The 8026-nt window shown below is 36.8% G+C and overlaps 1 long non-coding RNA gene and 1 other non-coding gene across 3 annotated transcripts; both read left to right on the plus strand.

The window, feature by feature from the left end:
- Positions 1-326: 326 nt before the first annotated feature.
- Positions 327-4072, plus strand: LOC145612566 (uncharacterized). 2 transcript variants are annotated; one of them, XR_014106644.1, is made up of 2 exons: positions 327-601; positions 3790-4072. It is a non-coding gene; the product is annotated as an uncharacterized LOC145612566 (long non-coding RNA). The 2 variants fall into 2 exon arrangements; XR_014106645.1 differs by lacking the exon at positions 327-601 and adding an exon at positions 3571-3701.
- Positions 4073-4723: 651 nt separating this feature from the next.
- LOC145625865 (small nucleolar RNA R71) lies at positions 4724-4830 on the plus strand. Its single transcript, XR_014110764.1, has one exon. It is a non-coding gene; the product is annotated as a small nucleolar RNA R71 (small nucleolar RNA).
- The last annotated feature ends 3196 nt before the right edge of the window (positions 4831-8026 follow it).

The raw sequence follows: 8026 nt of genomic DNA on the forward strand, positions 1-8026 counted from the left end.
ACTACCCTAATATTCAGTCACAAAAAATATTTTTGCGACTGAATGAGACGGATTGTCGCAAATTTTGCAACTGATTTTGTAGTAGTTGCTATGCAATCGCTAATTTGTGACTGATATTTGCGACCACCCATAATATTCAGTCACAAAGAATATTTTTGCGACTGAAAGAAACGAGTAGTCGCAAATATTGCAACTAATTTTGCATTAGTTGCTATGTGGTCGCTAATTTGCGACGCTATTATAATTTTTTGCAACTAAATTATAGTTGTTGAAGTTGATTAACTTGAAAAAATTTTTTTATTGATAATTTGTAATTTATATTGCGACTAATTTGGTAGTCGCTACCATTTTTTAAAAAGAAATTACTACTATTAAAAACGAAATAAGATAAACCCTTAGCAATTTAGCATAACGTGTTACCACTAAACACACAATAAATCACTCCTTAAGTCATTATTCATCAATAGTTCCGTACAGACTCTTCTTCCTTAAAAAAAAATTTTAAAATAAAAAAATAAAACGTAGAAGGCCAAGTTCACAGACTCAACATGTCACCGTCGATCTTCATTTGCCGCCGCTGCGCCACCAATTCTCCTTCCAGGTTAGTTTAACCGCCTGACGCCGCTCCATCTTTTGCTTAATGTAAATTTCCAATTGTGAATTTTAGGGTTATCATTGAATTTATTGTCCAATTTTTGAATTTATTTTGGTTTCCATGGTTTAATTGAAGTCAATTTATGAAAAATCATTCAAAATTGATTGATTATGCAAAAAGCCCTAATTATTTGCAATGTAACAATCCCGAGTTTGATAATTCAAACCTTTTTTTTTCTCTCTATTAGTGTAAGAAAGGGGGTTGATTGGTTAAAGTGTAGTTCTAATTTGTAATGGGATAATCAATGGATGGAGAGTATTGAGGTTCGCCTAAACTTCATTTAATTTCTGGTTTTGCTCTGATTTAATTCTGTTTCTGGGCTTAAATTGCTACTGCTTGGTTACCGACTTACCGTGACAATGGGATCATCAATGATAAAACAACAGAAATAATGTTAGACTACAAAGTAAATCCAATGTAGCATGTTAATGTGTACCTATTAATGCATGAAAGATAAGTTTATTCTGGGTAAAAAAAATGTGCTACTTGTGGAATGAAAAGGCTGCCTTATTTTTATTTGTTAAACTATAAAGTAAATGCAATGCAGCATGTTAATTTTAAACAACGAGGAATTTGTCAAATTGTAACTAGTCAGAGCATGGCCGACAAAATAAAAATTGTGATCATTTCCTATTAATTGTACTCTAGTAATCCAGGCACCTTCAAATTAATGGGCTGGTCAAATTAGCTTACAGATATCATGTGTGGAATGTGGCAATGAATAATACTCGTACTGTGAAGGGAATTAGTGGTGAATATCAATTTCAATAATTAAGGACATTCCTGTGTGAATGAGGGCATTATAAACTTTTTTAAGCTGAATTCTTTTGTAGAAGACTCTTATTGTTTGTGCTGGTGCATATAGGCTATTGTGTTGTCCTTTTAATTATATAATGCTGCTTATTGGCTTTATCGATTTGCAAGGAACATGAATTTATTTGGGTACTCAACTTTTTTGGCTATCATTTGGATTTTATGGCTGTAAATAAATGAGTAAATAATTAGATTTGGTTTTTCTATTTGTGAACTTTGTAGAATAAAGCAGTTTTCCTTGCATTTCTTTGTTGTTTATCTGTGGGTAAATTTTCCTTTAATCTACTGCAATGTAGGAGTTTTTTGCCACGATCGCTAGCCATGTCCAATTCTTATGCAGAGCTTAAATTGACCCAACTCTTATTCTATACTTCAAGATCTTTGTCAGGTCACTTTTGTAAAAATTTTCTGTTTTCGGTTTTAAATATTTCAATTGTAGTTGTCAAATTATTGTTTGTTAATTGTTATAGTTTATGCGATTAGAAATTAAGAATCTAGATTATTTAATCTGATTGGCTTTATTTCCTGCAACGAACTAGCGTGGCGCGATAAAGAAAAAATGGACGGAAGGTTGTTTTTGATAGAAAAGCTTAAAGCTTGCGTACACTCGTTAATAGCTTTAGGCCATCACTCTCCAAGAACTTACTACTATCATATTCTGCCTAAACTTCTCTACTCTAGACTACTCTATTTATACTACTACTACATTGCATAAGTTGGCAACAAGGCCTTAATTACTACAAGTACTACTCTTGTCTTCTTTCCACTTTTGCACAATACAAACAAATGGCCTAAGGTGGCCTGTCTGCCCTGCTGCTCATCTGTCCTCTGTCTCTCTTTGCTTGCTGTTGTTGTTGGTCTCTGTTGTTTTTGTAGGTCTGCCCCTGCTGCTTGCTGTATGTGAGTGTCATAGGTGGTGGTGGGAGTGGGTTCGTTGCATTCCCCTATTTGATTGATAATATATTGGAGCATGTTACTTTGGAATCTGCATTTAGGTTTTGTACAGACTTTGATTTATCTGAATTAGTGGAGTACTTTTCTTTTCTTAAAATTTACGTATGTATAAGATAGAAAAAATCTCATAATGATGGTTGAAATGCTGTGTTGGTTTAGATTTCAATTGAACTTTTATCTATTAAGGTTAGAGCTAGACATTGCAAATTAGCTTACATGGAAAATTAGTATAAACTTTTGGGCATGGGTTATTGATGTTCAGTAAAAATGATTTGTGGCTGATATGGATAGTTTGGCTCTTTGATCATTCATACTAAGGGATGTCAGTGGGGCGGGTCAAGTAGGAGACCCGCCCCATCCCTGCCCCAGTGGGGCGGGGATGGGTCTCGGTTTGGCGGGTGGTGGGGCGGGGATGGGGATTAAAACCATACCCTCCATGGGTGATGGGGCGGGGGTGGATTTTAAGTTGTACCCGCCCCATCCCCGCCCCGCCCCACCCGCCCCACTTCGTACCCGCCTCATCCCCACCTCATACCCACATCTATATATCTTTTAAAGCAAAATTACATACTTTTATTCTATTTATAAAATAATTACATGAAATACAATATTAATTATAGTACTTTGTACGACACTTATATTATAACACAAAAATGTGTATAGAATGTTTTATTTTATAATTCGTATTAATTATGTAAGATTGTGTATTTGAGATACGGGTATTAGGTGGATCTTGGGTGGGGATTAGGCGGGTCTTTGGTGGGGATTAGGTGGGGATGGATATCCAAGTGGGGGGTGAGGCGGGGATGGTTTTGGAGTTTTACCCGGTGGGGCGGGGATGGGGATGGGGATGAGGATGAAAATATTAGGTGGGGATGGGGATGGGAAGGCCAACATCCGCCCCGCCCCGCCCCGCCCCGCCCCATTGACATCCCTATTTATACTATACTACAGTTAAAGTCGTGTTAGTCTAACCATCCTGTTTACGAGGGTGGAGAGTGATGGGATAAGTTTGATCAAAGATCCAATATTAGTCTTTAAAAAAGATCCAATATTACAACTACAATGGGATTGCTTCATTAAACTCGTGAGTGATATAGAGTTAAAAAAGTAAGTTATTTATTCTTACTTTTTTTTTTCCCCACATGTTAAGTTGCTAAAGAGAAGTCTATGTACTTGGATGCTTTTTGCTGATTTTTGTTGCATTTGTTATCTCATACGGAGCACTTTTCTTTCTTCTCCAAGGTTGATGATACCAATTCATGCATATACAATAAAGGTTAGAAAAAGTATTCCAATTTGACATGGTGTGCATCAATACATGTCATACAATAAATATTGATTTAGGCTTTTTGTTGATATTGCAGGGTGGATTTCTTCAATATATTGATTAATTGTACCTGGCAAACAGACGTGATTTTTAATGATAGCTCAACGAGGTTAGAGGATTACGATTGAGGTTATCTAGAGTAACTTATATCAGAAAACAACTTTGTTAGCAATTGAAGATGCATATGTCTAAGTAGATAAAGGTGAGCTTATATTGTTTAAATTATTGAGCAGTACGAACACTCTTATGTAATGTAAGCACTCTTGTAATGTAAAAGTTGGTTAATATTTTGTGTTATTTTACCAAAATTAAAAATTCAATAGTTGCTTTGTGTTGATGATGGTCTCCAAATATTGATAGTCAAATTTAGCGATTGCAGATTTGTTTAGAGACTCAATGGTTAGTTAAAAATTAATTGATCTTAGTATTCTCTAATCTGTCGCCAAAAAAAAAAAAACGTCTTCGTAGTCGCAAAAATTTGGTCTCGTAGTCGCTAATCCGTTGCAAAATAAATTAGTCTCCGTATACGCAAAAGTTTGGTCTCATAGTTGCTAATCCGTTGCAAAATAAATTAGTAGTCCAAAAGTTTGGTTTAGTAGTCGCTAATCCGTCGCAAAATATTGGTTTTTGTAGTCTTAAATCATTGGTCTTTGTAGTCGCTAATTCGTCGCAAATATTTTACAACAGACAATGTTTTAGTTGCTAAAATTTGAAGTTAGTTGCTAAATGGTAGTTGCAAAGTCGTTGCAAATCTGTCGCTAAATTTGCGACTATCTAAAAATTAGTCGCAAAAATAGATTTGCGACGAGGTCTTTAGTGACTAACCAAAGTAGTTGCAAATTCGTCGCAAACCCATTTTTGCGACGGATTTGTGACTACTTTGGCCGTTGCTAATTCGCCTTTTTCTTGTAGTGATGCTAGATGAATTTCCAATCCCATTGTAAAAGGCTTGGATCAACTGCCATTGTGCCAGATTATGGTGGGGGCATTCTCTCTGAAGATCCTTGAACCTTTCCCAAGCCTCATATAAAGTTTCATCGGCCTCTTGGGCAAAGTTCTGAATAGCACTTCGTAATACAGCTGTTCTCTCTGCAAGATAATATTTATTATAGAAATTTAAAACAAGAGTTTCCTAGTCAGTTATACCAAGTGTAGTTCTATTTAATCCATTAAACCATAATTTGGCTTTTCCACATAAAGAGAAAGGAAAGAGAATGTCCCTGATTTGGTCTTGTGTGACCCCAGCTTGCCTAATAGTATTAGAATACTGATAGTATTCTGCAATATGAAGATTTGGGTCTTCACCCTTAGCTCCACTAAATTGCTTCCTTTCTATCATTGTGATAAATTAGGGTTTAATCTCGAATTGTACCCCATCAAGTGCTGGAGTGGGAGTAAGATGTGGAAAATCTGTAAGCTTTGGTTGTGAATAATCACTTAGCTTCTTAGGTACCGCCATCTCTAATTCTGGATCTGAAGGAATTTCTGAGTCACTAGAATCAGTTAGAGGGTCTCTTAGATTATTGTCTTCCTCAGAACCCGCTAGGATTTGTCTATAAAGATTCTTTTGTCTATGGAATGAGCGCTCGATCTCAGGATCGAATGGAATGTAACCTGATCTGAAACACCTGGGCATAAACAAAGAACTAAAAGACAAATATGAGAATTGCCTCAAAACACTAACGTTCTTTGAGATAAGAGGGGATAATCTAGACTACAAAAATAATAAGAAAATAAAAATAAAATCGTTTCCCCGGCAACGGCGCCGAATTTTGACAGGCTAAAGTCGTATCACCTAATCAAAAGTAACTCCTAAATCCTCTAACTAATGTAGATAGGGAAGTAGGGTCGAATCCACAAGGAAACTGCTCTTTCTATTCCTGATTAATTAAAGCTATCTAAATTATCAAGTAAAAATTTAATAATATGGATATAAAACTAAACTACGGAGATTAAGAGTAAAGAGAAAACAATGAATAATGGCCTATGGAATAGGTTCACCAATAAATAACATTCCAGGGTAAAACATAATAATCAATCATCAATGCATCAATTAATCAGATCATAAAGGGCTTTCGCTACGTATTACAATCACAGAATTAATCTACCGGTATTAAATCTCATCTCTCGAATCTCAACTAAACCATTTATAAATTAACCTGCCTATTGAAACTAGACCTAAACATCAATTCTCATCTCTCGAATCTCGAATTAATATTGTCAAACTCATGCATAAAAGATCAAGCCTAATCTAGTCACACAGCATTAAATCAACCAATAGGAAATTAATCTAGCATTGACAATAAACAATCATAAATTACCCCTTCATATTATTTATGGATCCCCACAAACCCTAGAAAGAAAACTACTCCCACATAATTAAATCTAAACTAATCAAAGCAATAAAATAAGACATGATGATATAATTAAAGTAAATAACTGAGATTAAAGTATAAGAAATAGTTACTAAAGTAATCAGGAATTAAGAGTTGAGTAAAGCACAAAGTTGTAGAGAGAGAAAACTAATCTAAAAACTAAATAGAGAGAGAGAATCTAAGAGAAAAAAAGTTAGAAAGTAAAAAAACAGTTACTAAACTTGCTTAACGGAATCGTATTTATACTAAGCAAGAATCCTCAACTAAAACAAACTTAAACGACAATAAAAATCACATAATGCTGACACGCGCCCGATCGGGCGAGGCACCGCCCGATCGGGCCCGCCTTTTTACTCCCAATGAATGTTTCTCGCGCCCGGCCGGGCGCGAGTTTGGGCGCCAGCTCCTTTTCCCCGCCCGGCCGGGCGCGCCTTCTTGGGACTTTTGGCCGGGCGGCACTTTTGGGCTATTCCTGGGACATCGATTGGGCTCCAATTCTTCGGGCCAATCTGGATTTCCTCTTCGGGTCTTGAATACTTGGTCCAAATGCCCCGGTATCACATATACCGAGCCCTTAATCACCGGTTTGATGGCTCTAACCGGTCCTGGGCCATAAAAACTGGTTGTGCTTCTCCAATACTCGTAAATACTCCATAATATCTCGGGAAAATGCTTCACAAGTGCAAATCCCTACAAAAGTCAACTAAATCTACAAAAACACTAGAAAACACCAATTAGTAATAAAATTGGCTCTAAAGAGCCTAAAACACTACTAATTATGACCAAAGGACGGGGGTAAAATACTATATAAAATGGACATATCAATGCACATAAGCCAGCTCATATCTTCTTTTTATGGTCAATGGCATTCTGATTGTGTCTGTTGGAGTTCGCGCCATTGATGCTAACTTAGCCAACGAATCGGAAAATTGATTTTCTTCTCTAGGCAAGTACGTATATTCCACTTCATCTAATTGCTCCGTGAGAGTTTCCAGATGAGCTTGATACGTAGCGAGACTTTCGCTTCTCACCTTCCATCTCTTAGAGATCTGGTTAATGATTAGTGACGAATCACCGTAGATTTTGAGCTTCTTAATTCTCAAGGCCACAGCTGTTTCTAATCCAAGATGCATGCCTTGTACTCTGCGGCATTGTTGGTGACATCAAAGTCGAGCTTCATAGAAATTGGAATATGCTCTTCATTGGGAGATACGAGCAAGACTCCTACATCACAACCCTTTTAGTTCGAAGCTCCGTCAAAATAGAGCGTCCAGCTATCATCTTTGGTCATGAGTAAATCTTCATCAGGGAAATCATACTCATCTTCTTCTTTCTCAACTTATTCTAGTGGAAAATCTGCTAAGAAGTAAAAAACTGCAGAACCTTTGATGGCTTTTTGTGGTACAAATTTCAAGTCAAACTGAGCAAGGTTGACTATCCACCTTGATAATCTGTCATTGAGTGTTGCTTTTTCGAACAAGTAATTGAGAGAATCCATCTTGGACATGACATGCACCGTATGAGCGAGCATGTAATGTCTTAATTTCTGCGTGGCCCACACGAGTGCGAGACACAACTTTTCAAGTGGTGTGTATCGCGTCTCATATCCTTGAAGCTTCTTTCTCAAATAGTAAATTGCATTCTCCTTGCTTTTGATCTCTTGTGCTAGCATTTCCCCCATCGTTTCTCTTGTGACCGTAAGGTAGAGTCGAAGAGGAAAGTCAGGCATTGTTGGCGCTAGCACGGGTGGGTTTGCCAGGTGCTCTTTGATTTTGTTGAAAGCTTTTTGGCAATCATCATCCAATGTGACTGGAACATTTTTCTTGAGCTTCTTGAATATAGGTTCACATATCGCAGTGAGTTAGAATATGAACCTACTTATATATTGCAGCCTTCCAA

This window comes from Chenopodium album, chromosome 3 (genome assembly GCF_948465745.1).
Source record: "Chenopodium album chromosome 3, dcCheAlbu1.1, whole genome shotgun sequence".
NCBI classification, from domain to species: Eukaryota; Viridiplantae; Streptophyta; class Magnoliopsida; order Caryophyllales; family Amaranthaceae; genus Chenopodium; species Chenopodium album.